Here is a 14,640-nt window from a genome sequence, read left to right on the forward strand (position 1 = left end):
TTGCATATTTGCTGTGTGGCTTGTTGAGTATGTCATATGCTCATTCTTGCAATATTAAATCATCAGAAGAGGAGTATTTCAGCGAAGGTGATGATCCGAAGGATTGAGCTTGTTCTGGTTAAGATGCCTGTGGAGTGGAGTCGCCATAGCTGTTCCGTAGTTTGTCATAGTTTTATTTTTTTTCCGCTGCGTAGAAGGTTATTCTTTGAGAGGAACTATCTACCTCTGTAATAATTTATTATTTGCGAATATTAAATAGTTATTTATTTGTACTCTATTATCAATTTGTTATTGTGTGCCTCGGTTGATTCCTGGACGAGGGTTTAACACACATGTAAGCGTTTGGAATTTTGGATAGAAATTCCGGGCGTGACAATCTAGTTGCAGTACCTATATCAATTTTGTTCACCAATGTAACTGGAAAGAAATTGGTACAGCTAGTGATCCCTCAAATAGCTTCACTTGTGTCTGATATGAGCCGACAGTACGAGTAAGGATATAAAACAGTTATTAGCAAAACGTGATGGCTGAATATAAAAGCAAGGGCATATAAATAATAAATTTCAGTATACGCTCCAGGGCATATAAATAATAAACTTAAGTTTGCACTCCACGCATATAAATGACTCAAAGTTTAACAGTATACTGAAAGTTATATCAGATTTGAGTAAGAGCTGCTAGCACGGTTGCTATCCTAGCTAAATGTACAAAGAACAATACTCCATGTATGTGTTTAGCTTACTATCGCATAGCTGTTTTGAGAAAGTCAGCAATTTGCCTCAACATTGAAACTGTCACAGTTAATAGTTCACATGGGAAATAAATCTATTTTCACATTAAATAAATTAAAAACCTCTCACATTCAATGATTAAGGGGAATCACTAAGTGCAATTATCAGGAACATCCATTGAAAACGACTATTTGCAGGAAGCTGTAACCTACTAATTTATGACATGTACAAGATACAGTGCAGATTGGACCCCTTAAGTTGTACACCTTGCAATAATAACCCAATATAGTAAAGGAATCAAGGTGGGAAGGGGCATTATTTTCAGCATAGGTTGCAACAACACATTGACCATAAGAGATTAATGTGAAGCATGTAAATTCAGCCGGCATTAAAATATTTTGCTTCTCCATGTTAAGTATGGTGGTTTGGTGAGAATTTCAGTTGATAATTTTCTGAGCGAGTAACCCAGTCATTCATCTTGGAACAACCCAGGTTCCACCATATGGATACAAACTTCATTCAATTGGTTATGTAACATAAAATTTACTGAAGCAATCGATCTGATAATACATTCTGAATTCAGTCAGAAGATACGAACAAGAGTACATGAGTAGGTAATAATAGGAATAAAGACATACCTGATTTGAGTAATTCCTTCTGCATAAAGGGTGCCATGAAGAAATTAAACACCTAATCTGCAGCTCTGAATAGAAAAGATCTTTAATTAAATTAAACGTGGGGTTCTGCAATTTCTTACCGGTGGTGGAGACCAGACGACGGGGGAGGTGGCCGTGCAGAGGTTGCCCGCCGGGGTTGCCGGCGCAGAGTGGAGCCCAATTTTCTAATAAGATTCAAGACAGACAATCAAATCACTCAAGTACTTGAATTGAGTTCTATGCTGGCATTTAAGTGCTCAGAGCACCAATGCTATGGAGCTCCTAAATAAGAAACACAACAGTTTCATGCGAAAAGGCATATAAATATGTAGAACAGTATTACCATTTATACTAATTATGCTAGTCCAGAACAAATTAGTACAGGGTCATTATATGCAAAGATCAAAGCACCCCTCCAGTCAGTAGAGGGTTAGTATATATATGTAAAGTCTACATAGAAGAATAGAAAAGTATTAATAAGGATTCAGTGGCTACAAATATTTTGAATTCTTGAATCATATAGACAAATATGGGTAACGAGACACTCTTACTTGAGTCTAATAATTGTGCCTAATATTTTCTCAGATGATTATCAGTTTGCAGATCCAACTTGTTGAAAAGGCTTAGCAGCTTTGACAAAGGTTCATGTAGACCAGTTACTGGGAAAGGGTCTTCAGTCTTATGCACAATTACCGAGTAAATCGACAAAGTTATGAGAAATGTGAAAAAAATAAACTTCTTATGAGCTGTATTTTATAGCTCAACAGTACTACCAGTACTTCTGTGCAAGATTGACTGGATAATGGCTGCAATTTAAGGTCAAATTTTACATCAATTAAGCATTTCACCCAGATCAAGACGAGTCCTATAAATCTCAAATAACAACAAGAAACAACCAAATGCTGGAAAAAATGGAAAAATATTTGACCCATAAATCTGAAACAATGTTGGCCAAGTTTTAGATGGCTATCGGTATTTCGAATACAAAGTCCAGCTATGTTGGCTTTACAGGGAACAAGTCCGAACGTAAATTATGCAGTTAACCCACAATAATAAACATACAAGTGTATTACTATGGTTTCTCCAAAAAGTGCCCTGTAAAATGCCATGGAACATATAGTATTCATCATTTGGGAAAGCGAAAATAAACAGATAGTTGATATGTATAACTGATAGCATATGTTCATATAAGCACCGATAGCACCTTGTACATATTAACAATAGCAGAAACAATAGGTCAAACTGTCTTTACCTTCACCGCATGGGACCAACGAAAATGGATTTTCAGATTGAAACTACAAAGCGGTCTTTTTGTTTGAAGCTATGGGACCAAAAGCCCAGTATCCTCGATGCAACTGTCTGATGAACTGACAATAATCAGATAATGCAGTTACATATGAAACTACAAATTAAGAGCTCACCTCGTCGATCGGCACTGTCTATCAGTCTATGACACAAGTACTGCTCCAGTTATCTCCTTCCTAGCTATCCTGCACCTCGGTAGCGAACTGCAGGCCTATCTGCATGATCATGACCGTTGAAATGCAGTGATGCTATTAGTATAACTTGATACTGAGATTTTGGAGTCCTTTCATCAACCGATTAACAATTGCAATATACAAGTAGAAAATCATGCTTATTTACCTTTAGAACAACGGTCATGTGCCACTGAATTAAATTTTCTAAATCTCTCTTCCAATCTTCCAAATTTTTTTCTATTTTGTCTTCTCTCTGTTTTTAACTTTTTATTTCTCTTTTCATCCCTCAATTTTTTTTTATGCTCCTTCCCCTCCCATAAGGCTGGAGCTTGTGACTCCCATCCTCTCGCACACGCTGCGTCGTCGTCTTCTAGCCACACCATACAAGCTGCCGCATCAGAGCTCTAGCTAGCCACAAACACATCGTCGAGACGTTAGCTAGCTAGCTAGGTGGTCGGCAGGAGCAATTTGCTGAGGAGTCTATCGTCGTCGCCGTGGCGGCGCGGCAAGGAGCAGCTCGGTGCGGAAGGCGTCGGCAGCGACCTGGCAGCAGGGATCGGTGGTGGCGAGGAGCAACTCGGCGTGGAATGCATCGGCGGAGACCTGGCGACAGAAGGGCTTCCGGCGGGGGGTCGGTGGAGGGCGAGCCGGCAGCGGGGATCGGTGGCGGTGAGGAATAGATCGGCGCGGAGGGCACCGGCGGCGACGTGATTCCTGCCCGAGGACGGATTCGATGACGACGGAGTGGGCGGCGATGTAGACTGCGGCGAGCCGGCACCCTTGACGACGTGCGGGGCAGATCGGCGAGGCTGTTGGGGAGGGGAGCGCTGATGGCGGAGCAGTTTCCGGCGTCAGCGCGTGCGGGAGCGGGATTGGGGATGCGGCGCAGGTGTCTGCCGTCCGGATTTCACGAGTTAATCTGGACCGTTCTACGAGGAATGAAAGAACGAGTGATGAGTGAAACCATTTATTGAACTATAGAGTATATATAGATCAAGGCCATTAATTACATTGGATTGATTTCTTTGCATGTATATGAATTTAGACGTTTCATTTTTTCTGTGTATATATATAGATATACTCTGTATATATCCCGTTGGATTCCAAATTTTAGAATTTATTAAATTATATGCCGGTATAAGTACGTCCTGCCGTTGCTCCGCGCTGCTGCAAGCTTCAATGTCATTACGCTGCCGGTCATCCGTGAGGTTAATTAGTCACTGCCGCATTGTTGCCAGTCATACTCTGCGAGGTTCTTCGCCGTCGGCAGTCATCGGCAAGCTTTGACGCTACGACGTCGTCATCGGTCGTCCATGAGATACGTTGTTGTCTCTGTCGGTCATCCACGAGGTTCGTCGCTGCCATAGCCGGTCGCTGGCGTGGTTCATGGGTAATTTGTTTCAATCTATTTTTATATCCTGACATGTATCAGTTCTACCTTTTTTTTCAGGTTTAGTGTAAACAATTTCCCTTGGTAATCAAGACCTCAAGATGGGAGCGGATCCTCCTAATAAGTTGCTCGTTCATCCTCCTAGCGATCAAATTCAAGATCACACAATCACGGCAAAATTGCTCATCCAAATGCTGAGAGCATGTCTACTGCACATATCAACCAAATGAAGGGTATATGCCAGAAATGAAGTCATATCGGAGAACTAAGCATCACTTGTGGAGTTTGATATTTACAAGTTACAAAATACAGTGTAAAAATTAGTGGCATCTATCTTGAAACAATGTTTACTGCACTTTAGTTACCACCCCTTTCTGTATTTCCGTATCCAATCCAAAAAATATATATGCACGGCTGCATTACCGACAGGATAGCTAGAAATTAGTTAGAAATATAAGGGCATGTACAATGGTTGTTAATAGTGGTCTTTTAGCGTTGCTAATTAGGAATACTTGTTGACATGGAGGAAAGAGAAAGAGAAGAAACAAAACATTGTTGTTATGCATGACAACGGCTTAACAACGACTCTTAGTCACTACAATATGGAAATATGGTTGCATGAGGATATAAATATAGAAAGAATACTAACAAAAGGAATATTTTTTGAGTTAATGATTAGAGCCTTTGTTGTCTCAACTATTGTAAAGATATGGTTTCTAAATAGTCTTGTATTGTTTAAGAGACCATACCCGTCTTTACCATTGAACATGCCCTAATGTTGATTATTCAATGTGTCATTCGATCGTTTTCTCTAAATCTCTACCATAATTATTGATTAAGTCAAAAGGGAAAAGCATATACCCAACCACACACAGGATGTACATAACCCGGATCGAACTCTTATCTAATTGGTTTTGCTAATTTGCACTTGTATCGGGATTCGAAATTAGGGTGCCAATCACTTAGAAACATTTAGAAAAATTCAACCAAAATTAGAAACTCTCATCTCAAATTTTAAAACATTTAACTCACATTTTGAAAACAACTAAACAATTCATCTAATAATTTGTAGAAAACTGTTGAGTAAACTCGGAAAGAAAGGCTAAGTGGCCCCAAGTGTGTGTCGTGGGCCCTTTTCCAAAAACAATTTCTATGCATGGGTACATATACGCAATACTTTTTTTTAAAATGGGTATATACCAAATATACATGTTTTTTTTTCAGGGAAAAATAAATATACATGTTTAAATGGGTACCTACTACATTCCATGCATAGCTATTACATTCCATTAATAAGTATAAACATTTTTTGTATTTGGAAAGTCCTACGGACTAATTTAGTTACGTGTACATAGTCATACCATATACTTAGATTCCATATACATCGATCGATTTCCTTATACTTAGATTCCATATATATCGATTTCCTTATACTTAGATTTCGTATACTTAGATTCCATATACTTAGATTTCCATATACTTTGATTTCCGTATACTTAGATTTCCATATATATACTTCGATTTCCATATACTTAGATTTCCATATACTTCGATTTCCGTATACTTAGATTACAACTGCACCGTATACGTATACTTGGATTTCCATATACTTTTGTCCCAAAATTTCGGAGTATATTACCATATACACGATTGTATCATTACCAAATAAACCGCAACTCCATGATTTCCGTTGACAAATATATGGAAACCAATTGCCAACCGAACAACATTCATGCCAACTTATTAAATACGCAGAATTGATGTTTCCAAATGTGTGCATGCATGCAGGTGTTTTCACTTTCCAAACCGTATGTACTTAGCAGGTGCACCATATAGAAAAACTATTCTACACCCGGGGTATAGAATAGCTATTCTACACCCCCCCTCCCTCCAACCCACCTCATCTACTTCTAAGGGCCCAAAACCCACCTCCCACCTCAGTCAAAGGCTAGTTAAAGGTCCCCCACGTCGGTCAAATCTCGGTCAAACCCGCCAATAACTTCCCCCATCACCCCCTCTCTTCTTAGCTCTCGTATCGGAATGACGTAGTAACGTCTTGTTCATTGTGCAGTAACACCGTGTTTTACTTGCAGTAACAAAATTAAAATTAAGTCATAATATAGTCATGATGGATCTACTTTTGATAAGCACTTTTTTTCGAACATCATGGTGCAAACAGTTTTTAAAAGTAGTACATGATATGAGAGATATTGCCCTTCAAAGATTTGTTCTTAAAAATTTAACTCTCTACAAGCAGTAATAGTATATCAAAAGGTGTTACTAGTGCATGTTTTGCGTTACTGCAATCACATCATGTCGTTGCTACAAGATGTAGTAATGATTATAAGTTTCATAGTAACATAGTGTGTTACTGCAATTACTTGGTAACATTACTACAAGAATATGGGGAATTGGCTCGGTTTACTCGTTTGTTTTAACCCATATATTTTTTTATTCCTGGTTTACTACAATTTCATCACGATGTTACTGCCAAATTAAGATGCAGTAACGCTCTATATGTATTACAGTAATAAAGTTTTTTTTACTACAGTTCTTGGATAGTGTTACTGCATAAACATGCGGTAATGTGTAACTATCAGGTAGTAACGTGTATCTACCGTGCAGTAACACTTTTACTTTTGTGCAGTAACAAGTATATGGTTAGCATCTGAGACTTTGAACCTATATATTTTTGTTCCAATTCCAGGTTTACTACAATTCACCATAATATTACTGTCAAAAGTGCAGTAACGTCATATACATGCACGCAGTAACACTATATTGGAGGGAGGAGACCGGTTTTCTTGAGAAGAGGGAGGAAGAACGATTTCTTGAGGAGGGGAGTATGTAGATGCATTTTGAAGTTTAACCCTCCACATGCAGTTGCACTATAGCATTATGATGGAAACGGTTTTAAAAAATAATGCATATCTTGTGATATATTGCTTTTCAAATATTGGCATTTTGAACTTTAACCCTCCACATGCAGTAACGGAATGTGTAATATGCAGTAACAGGGGCATATACATGCAGTAACATGGTTTGACCAAATGTATAAAATTGTTCAAAACACTCCTACATCAATCAGACCTCGCTCAAAGCCAACTACAGATTTTACCTATGGCCCACCTATTCAATTTTCATCTTGTAAAAATGACATAGTAAAACTACAATTATCATGCAGTAACATAGCTACTTGGAAGTGGTAACATGCACCTATTATGTAGTAACACTTCTACTTTTGTGCAGTAACAAGTATATGGTTAGCATGTGAGGCTTTAACCCATATATTTTTGTTTCGATTCCTGGTCTACTGCAATTGTACCACGACGTTACTATAGTAACGTCCTATGTGTTCTACAGTAACGTGACGTGTTACTGTACTTTTATGATAATTTTACTATTGGAGCATAGTAACATGTTATGAGTTTCGTAGTAACATATCTTTATTTTTTGTTTTACGGTGGTAGTGAAAGATATTAGAATTGATAATCATATTACTTTCTCACAAAATTCTTGAAACAAATAATATCATTAGGTGAATTGGTTAGAAGAATGTGCTTTGAATTATGAGGTTATGGGTTCAAGTTTTGAATTTGGCAAATTTATTTTTTATTTTCCTAGAAAAGAGAAAAAAATGTTTTGGGAAGAAAAAACCAGAAAAAAAAGGGAATCGGGAGGAGGGGGGAGTCGGGAGAGGGAGAGGGAGGGGTAGGGGGAATCAGGAGGAGGGGGGAGTCGGGAGAGGGAGGGGGAGGGGGAATCGGGAGAGGGAGGGAGGCAGGATAGATCGGGAGGGGAAGGGTGGGGGGAATCGGGAGGAGGGAGGGGGAGGGGAGGGGCGGTACAGATGAGAAAGGGGAGGGGGGTGCCGGGTGTAGAATAGTCTCACCCTATTCTACACCCAGGGTATAGAATAGCTATTCTATACCTCCCTCCCTCCAACCCACCTCATCTCCTTCTAAGGGCCCAAAACCCACCTCCCACCTCAGTCAAAGGTCCCCTACTTCGGTCAAATCTCGGTCAAACCCGCCAATGACTTCCCCCCACCACCCCCTCTCTTCTTAGCTCTCGTATCGGAACGATGTAGTAACGTCTTGTTCATCATGCAGTAACACCGTGTTTTACTTGCAGTAACAAAATTAAAATTCAGTCATAATATAGTCATGATGGATCTACTTTTGATAAGCACTTTTTTCGAACATCATGGTGCAAACGGTTTTTAAAAGTAGTACATGATATGAGAGATATTACCCTTCAAAGATCATAAAAGTAAATTTAGAGGGAATCGGGAGGAGGGGGGGAGTCGGGAGAGAGAGAGGGAAGGGGAGGGGGAATCGGGAGAGGGAGGGGGGCAGGATAGATCGGGAGGGGGAGGGTGGGGGGAATCGGGAGGAGGGAGGGGGACGGGAGGGGCGGTACAGATGAGAAAGGGGAGGGGGTATAGAATAGTTCCGGGTGTAGAATAGTCTCACCCTATATATATATATATATATATTTGTGCTGGTTAATTTAATTTCTAGATAGTGTCATGTTTTTATCTCTACAACAGATTTACTTCAAATGACACACTAAAGTTACCTTCGTTTTGTTCTAAGTTACTTCTATAATATATGTAAATTACTTTTAGGTTTTACTGAATTTACTTTTATATATCTAAGAAGTAACTTAGTGAAATCTAAAAGTAATTTAGACATATCATAAAAGTAATTTGTGACTTTTCATCAAAATATAATCATGTGAGATCTTGTTGTAAAGATTTAATTATTACGAACACAACGGTGTAATCGGACCGTAGATCGGATGAGTAGTTTAAGAGAAAATTGTATTTGAAGTATAGGTGGATGGTGCCTCTTATAGATGGAGTAGTAGCTGGTTTTGACAAACCAGCTACCACTAGCTATATAGTTACGTCCCTTTTTTTATGATGCTTTCAAGAAAATGCAAATACCGGAAGACAGGTTGACTAGTGCAGGAATACCTTTACAAGGTTTTGGTGGACAACAAGTACATGCACTTGGCAAGATAGCTTTGCAAGTTGTTTTTGGCAAGGGTGACACCGTAAGAAAGGAGGAAATAGTGTTTGATGTGGTTGACATGCCGTATCGGTATAATGCAATTCTTGGGAGATCAGCGATGAACATATTTGAAGCAATCATCCACCATAATTACATACGCATGAAACTTACGGGAGGAGTGATAACTATCCGAGGTGCTCAGCTAGCGGCAAGAAAGTTTGAACTTCAAGGAACAACAAGCGTGAAAGGGGTACATGTAGTTGATCAAAAACATAGTGAATACTTGAAAATGCAAAAGCCAGTCCCAGAAGGGAAAACTAAGAAAGTACTATTGGATGAAAACGACCTGGGAAAATATATCTTGCTTGGAGAAAACTTGGAGAGACAACATGGATGTATTTGCTTGGTCACCAGATGATTTGTATCAGGGTTATGGATACCACATACCTAATAGTAGTTGACTAAATCTCGGCAGGACCCACCACATACCATGTCCTATACGGAAACAACCTTCGGATATATGAGGAGTTCCGGATAAGGAAAGACAACCAGAGTTCTACGTGGAAACGACAAGGACTACTCGGATTGTATCCATATTGGTTTCCCTAGTTCTACTTGGACAAGGGGACACCTATGGGTATAGATACAAGCCCCCCTAGGAGGACAGGGGGACACCCACCATGGAGAATCAACACCCAACATAATCAACATAGAAGCCTAGATACGCCAAGACACGCCGCCGGATATCGACTTTAGGGATAAGCACGGCTAGTCCCCTACGGTGTCTCCGGATACTGTCAGGAAAGACGAAAGCGCTATCTCTGATCTCGCCGGGCACGGATTCGAGGAGGAAGGCTACCCTGTTGTCGACTACGAGTCAGATCGTCAGACTGCCGTGTCGACAACAGTTAGATAGGCTACCCCAAATATTGTACTGGTGTGATTATCATGAATAAAAGCAATACCGGCTTTGGCCAACAGGATGTAGGGTTATTACCTAACATTTCAGGGGCCCGAACCTGTATAAAAATCCGTGTCTCCATCTCTTTTACCTCAGTCTCGCGTATACCCTAGCACCGACGATCCCCATACTGTCCAAATACCGTAGTCTAGACATCAAACGTCAACAGTGGCGCGCCAGGTAGGGGGATTTTGGTGCTTCAGGATTTCGACGAGATGGGTTTAAGAGATGGACTCTCCGACAACAAGCTACTCGACGAATTCGGCTGTGGGGAGATCCAACATGTCCAAGTACATCTTCCGACGAGATCGGAACCATCGTCATCAATAATTCGATCTCTCGAAATCGACCCAGCTTTGAAGACGTTACCGACGCGGAGAACGGCGTTTTGATGTTATGCATCATGAAGCCTCGGCCAGATCTACTACCTCGAGTGGATATTCACCGACGACGGCATCGAGTCCGATATCAGGGTCTTTGTTGACTCGTGTCAGACTCGGTTATCCTGGGTAGAAGCAGCAGATCGCAACCGACCAGGACAACAGACGAGATAACAGGAAGCTATGGCCAAATTTCCTGCCCACTCGTGCGTTGCCACGTCGCCAACCGGCCGACGTCCTGACGTCAGGAGGCGTATCAGATGTCCCTGTACAGAGCCCAACACCTATGCATACAGTACACATACATGTCTACCCGGACATGCATGTACGTGTGTGCATATATATTGGTACGTACAGTGCTGTTGCATATGCTTTGACCACACGAGGTCGTCACAACATTAACACAGGTAATTAGTGGATTGATTTTTTAAATTGATCTACTAATTCCGTAGATATATTCGGCATATATCTACACAGGTATGCAATAATTTATATGCAATTTACCGTACCTATTTTTCTAGTCTATACAATATTGTCAAATCTATAATTTATTACGTTTACCTAGAGCATGTTTTTTATATAATATCTGTTGCGCGAGTGTCCCCGATGTTAAATCGACTACGGTTTAATGCTGGGGGCTCGCTCTATTTTCTTCTGTATAAATCATGCTTGCTTACGGTTTACATAATCCTTGACATTTACATATGCTCGTTATATCCTGATGATACTAGAAGATCCATGCAGTTTTTGAGTACATACTCGATATCCCCTGCTATATATCTTCTCTTCTAGAAAATATTTTTCAGGAACAATTGAGCACTCGAGTAGGTTGTGGTTGAGTACACCGCATTATCGAGAACGATCTCGACAAACGCAGAGTCGTCGCGCCCAACCTACCAACGAAGACCGACGACCTATCTCATAGCGCCGACCATCGCTGGACTACTCGAGAAAAGGTTGTTAATAGATAATTCCTCGCGAACGCCGTCGGCTTGATCACCCGACATGATTGCGAACGAACATCCAGATATGCTACAAGTTGGGTGCGTGAGTCATGCTGGCCACATGAGATACACATGTAATAAACCAACTTTAGCGCCCCTATAGGTGATTAAGAGACTCCTACTCCTAGTTCTCGAACCAGTAAGACGCAGTGATCTCTCTCGCCTCACTTTAAGTGGTCGAGTTATGGCTACTGCCTGGTCCTCGACCAGCAATGTAGCGTTTCTCCCAGTACTTTCATTTTAAGTGGCCGAGTTACGACTACTGCCTGGTCCTCGACCAGCGATGTAGCGTTTCTCCCACTACTTCCACTTTAAGTGGTCGAGTTACGACTACTGCCTGGTCCTCGACCAGCGATGTAGCGTTTCTCCCACTACTTCCACTTTAAGTGGTCGGGTTACGACTACCACCTGGTCCTCGACTAGAGGTGTAGCGATTCTCCCATTACCCCTGCTTCAACAAAGTTGATGTCAGGTACACAAGATCGCCAAGTGTTTTACCCAGAGATCCCTTACCACAATGACACCTAGCGTTGAAACCTATCCTACTGTCCTTTACGCTGTCTTGACAAGGCCTCCGAGGAACCTAAGGGAACTTCGGCTGGGGACGCCCAGAGCTGATAAGGCCTTGTCGGATCCTTTAGAGACGAAAGAACCATGTAAGATCTGGTCGTGTAAGAGTTCTCACCGTGTGTATTAACCAAGCCGTGTAATCGGAAATTGAGTTTTCCAACTTCATGGCTGGGGGCTAGGATCAGTGCTTGTTCAACCGAGGCAGGTCAAAGGTCCAAGAGCCTTATCATCCGAGAACGATTCTCCGACGACAAGGCTGGGGGCTAGGGAGAGTGTATAACTCAACAAACTGACTGATCGAAGTCGGTAAAAGAGTAGACGCTCATATACAAAATATTGGTCTGTAAATTTAATTCATTTTCAGTTTTCCATACATATTATAACATGTCACCCTTTGAGCGTTCGCTCGAGGGGCTATTTCTATCTAATATTCTTTTCTGAGTATTGATTTCAGGAAAATTCCATTCGACATTGTCGAAGACCTCATGTCTCTATGGTTTTACACCAAGATCGACTACGGAGAGTACGACAAATATTGACAAGGCTCCATCATAGACTCTACGCCTTCTCGATCGCTCGAGAACGGTTGCTGGATCTCGACAAGGAATACGAACTGAAGAGATGGTGTACCCGCCGAGATAAAATTTCTTGACTTGAATCCAAATTCTCGATTACAGCAAGACGGGAGACTTAGTCGCATGTTCTGTACTTTCTTGGTTGGCATCGGAGATTGACTCAGACAAACCCTTTAGGTGCCCACATGAGGCTGACAAAGGAAGTCTAACGTTATCTCTGAACTCACCGAGAACGGTCACTTGAGCTCGATAACAGTTACTCCATAGTCAGCGGTCGAGAATATGAATTCGTTCATTTGCATTAAAGTCGGGGGCTACTGTCAGGGTTATGGATACCACATACCTAATAGTAGTTGACTAAATCTCGGCAGGACCCACCACATACCATGTCCTATACGGAAACAACCTTCGGATATATGAGGAGCTTCGGATAAGGAAAGACAACCAGAGTTCTACATGGAAACGACAAGGACTACTCGTATTGTATCCATATTGGTTTCCCTAGTTATACTTGGACAAGGGGACACCTATGGGTATAAATATAAGCCCCCCTAGGAGGACAGGGGGACACTCACCATGGAGGATCAACACCCAACACAATCAACATAGAAGCCACAACATAGAAGCCTACATACGCCAAGACACGCCGCCGGATATCGACTTCAGGGATAAGCACGGCTAGTCCCCTACGGTGTCTCCTGATACTGTCAGGAGAGACGAAAGCGCTATCTCTGATCTCGTCGGGCACAGATTCGAGGAGGAAGGCTACCCTGTTGTCGACTACAAGTCAGATCGTCAGACCGCCATGTCGACAACAGTTAGATAAGCTACTCGCTATCCAAATATTGTACTGGTGTGATTATCATGAATAAGAGCAATACCAGCTTCGGCCAACAGGATGTAGGGTTATTACCTGACAATTCAGGGGCCCGAACCTGTATAAAAATCCCTGCCTCCATCTCTTTTACCTCGGTCTCGCGTATATCCTAGCACCGACGATCCCCATACTGTCCAAATACCATAGTCGAGACATCAAACGTCAACAATTTGCAAGGAGTGGACAGAAGTCTGATTGAGCATAATTTGGCAGTTAAACTAGATCAAAAGCCGAAGAAACAGAAATTAAGGAGAATGTCGACAGACAGGCAGCAAGCCACAAAGATTGAACTTGAGAAATTGCTCAATACCAAGGTGATCAGAGAAGTAATCCATCCTAAATGGCCTGCGAACCCGGTGTTGGTGAAAAAGGCAAATAGGAAAGCGGCGAATGTGCATTGATTTTACGGATCTTAATAAGGCATGCCCGAAAGACGATTTTCCTTTACCACGAATAGATCAATTAGTAGATGCCACAGCTTGATGTGGGCTAATGAGTTTTCTAGACTCATATTCCGGTTATCATCAAGTTTTAATGGTGAAAGAAGATGAGGAAAAAACATCATTCATAACACTATTTGGAACATATTTTTTTATTAGAATGCCATTCGGTTTGAAGAATGCAGGAACGACATTTGCAAGATTAATAGGGAAAGTTTTGGCCAGACAATTGGGCAGAAATGTTGAAGCATATGTAGATGACATAGTAGTAAAAAGCAAACAAGCATTTACACATGGCAAAGATTTACATGAAACATTTTAGAACTTGAGGAAGTATTCAGTTAAGCTCAATCCGGAAAAGTGTGTTTTCGGTGTTAGAGCAGGAAAGTTGCTTGGTTTTTTGGTGTCCAAAAGGGGAATAGAAGCAAATCCTGACAAGATTGCAGCCATTCATCAAATGGAACCACAAAAGAATATAAGGGAAATGCAAAGGCTAACAGGCCGAATGGCATCTTTGAGTAGATTTCTTTCTAAATCTGCGGAAAAGGGTTTACCCTTCT

At 41.2% G+C, this 14,640-nt stretch overlaps 1 long non-coding RNA gene across 2 annotated transcripts; it reads right to left on the minus strand.

The window, feature by feature from the left end:
* Positions 1–3,784, minus strand: LOC127771054 (uncharacterized). Of its 2 annotated transcripts, none has more exons than XR_008017065.1 (5): positions 3,032–3,784; positions 2,809–2,907; positions 2,640–2,742; positions 1,489–1,572; positions 1–1,388 (listed from the first exon to the last, which is right to left on the minus strand). It is a non-coding gene; the product is annotated as an uncharacterized LOC127771054 (long non-coding RNA). The 2 variants fall into 2 exon arrangements; XR_008017064.1 differs by having other exon boundaries at positions 2,640–2,746.
* Positions 3,785–14,640: the final 10,856 nt, after the last annotated feature.

This window comes from Oryza glaberrima, chromosome 1 (assembly GCF_000147395.1).
Source record: "Oryza glaberrima chromosome 1, OglaRS2, whole genome shotgun sequence".
In the NCBI taxonomy this organism is placed as follows: domain Eukaryota; kingdom Viridiplantae; phylum Streptophyta; class Magnoliopsida; order Poales; family Poaceae; genus Oryza; species Oryza glaberrima.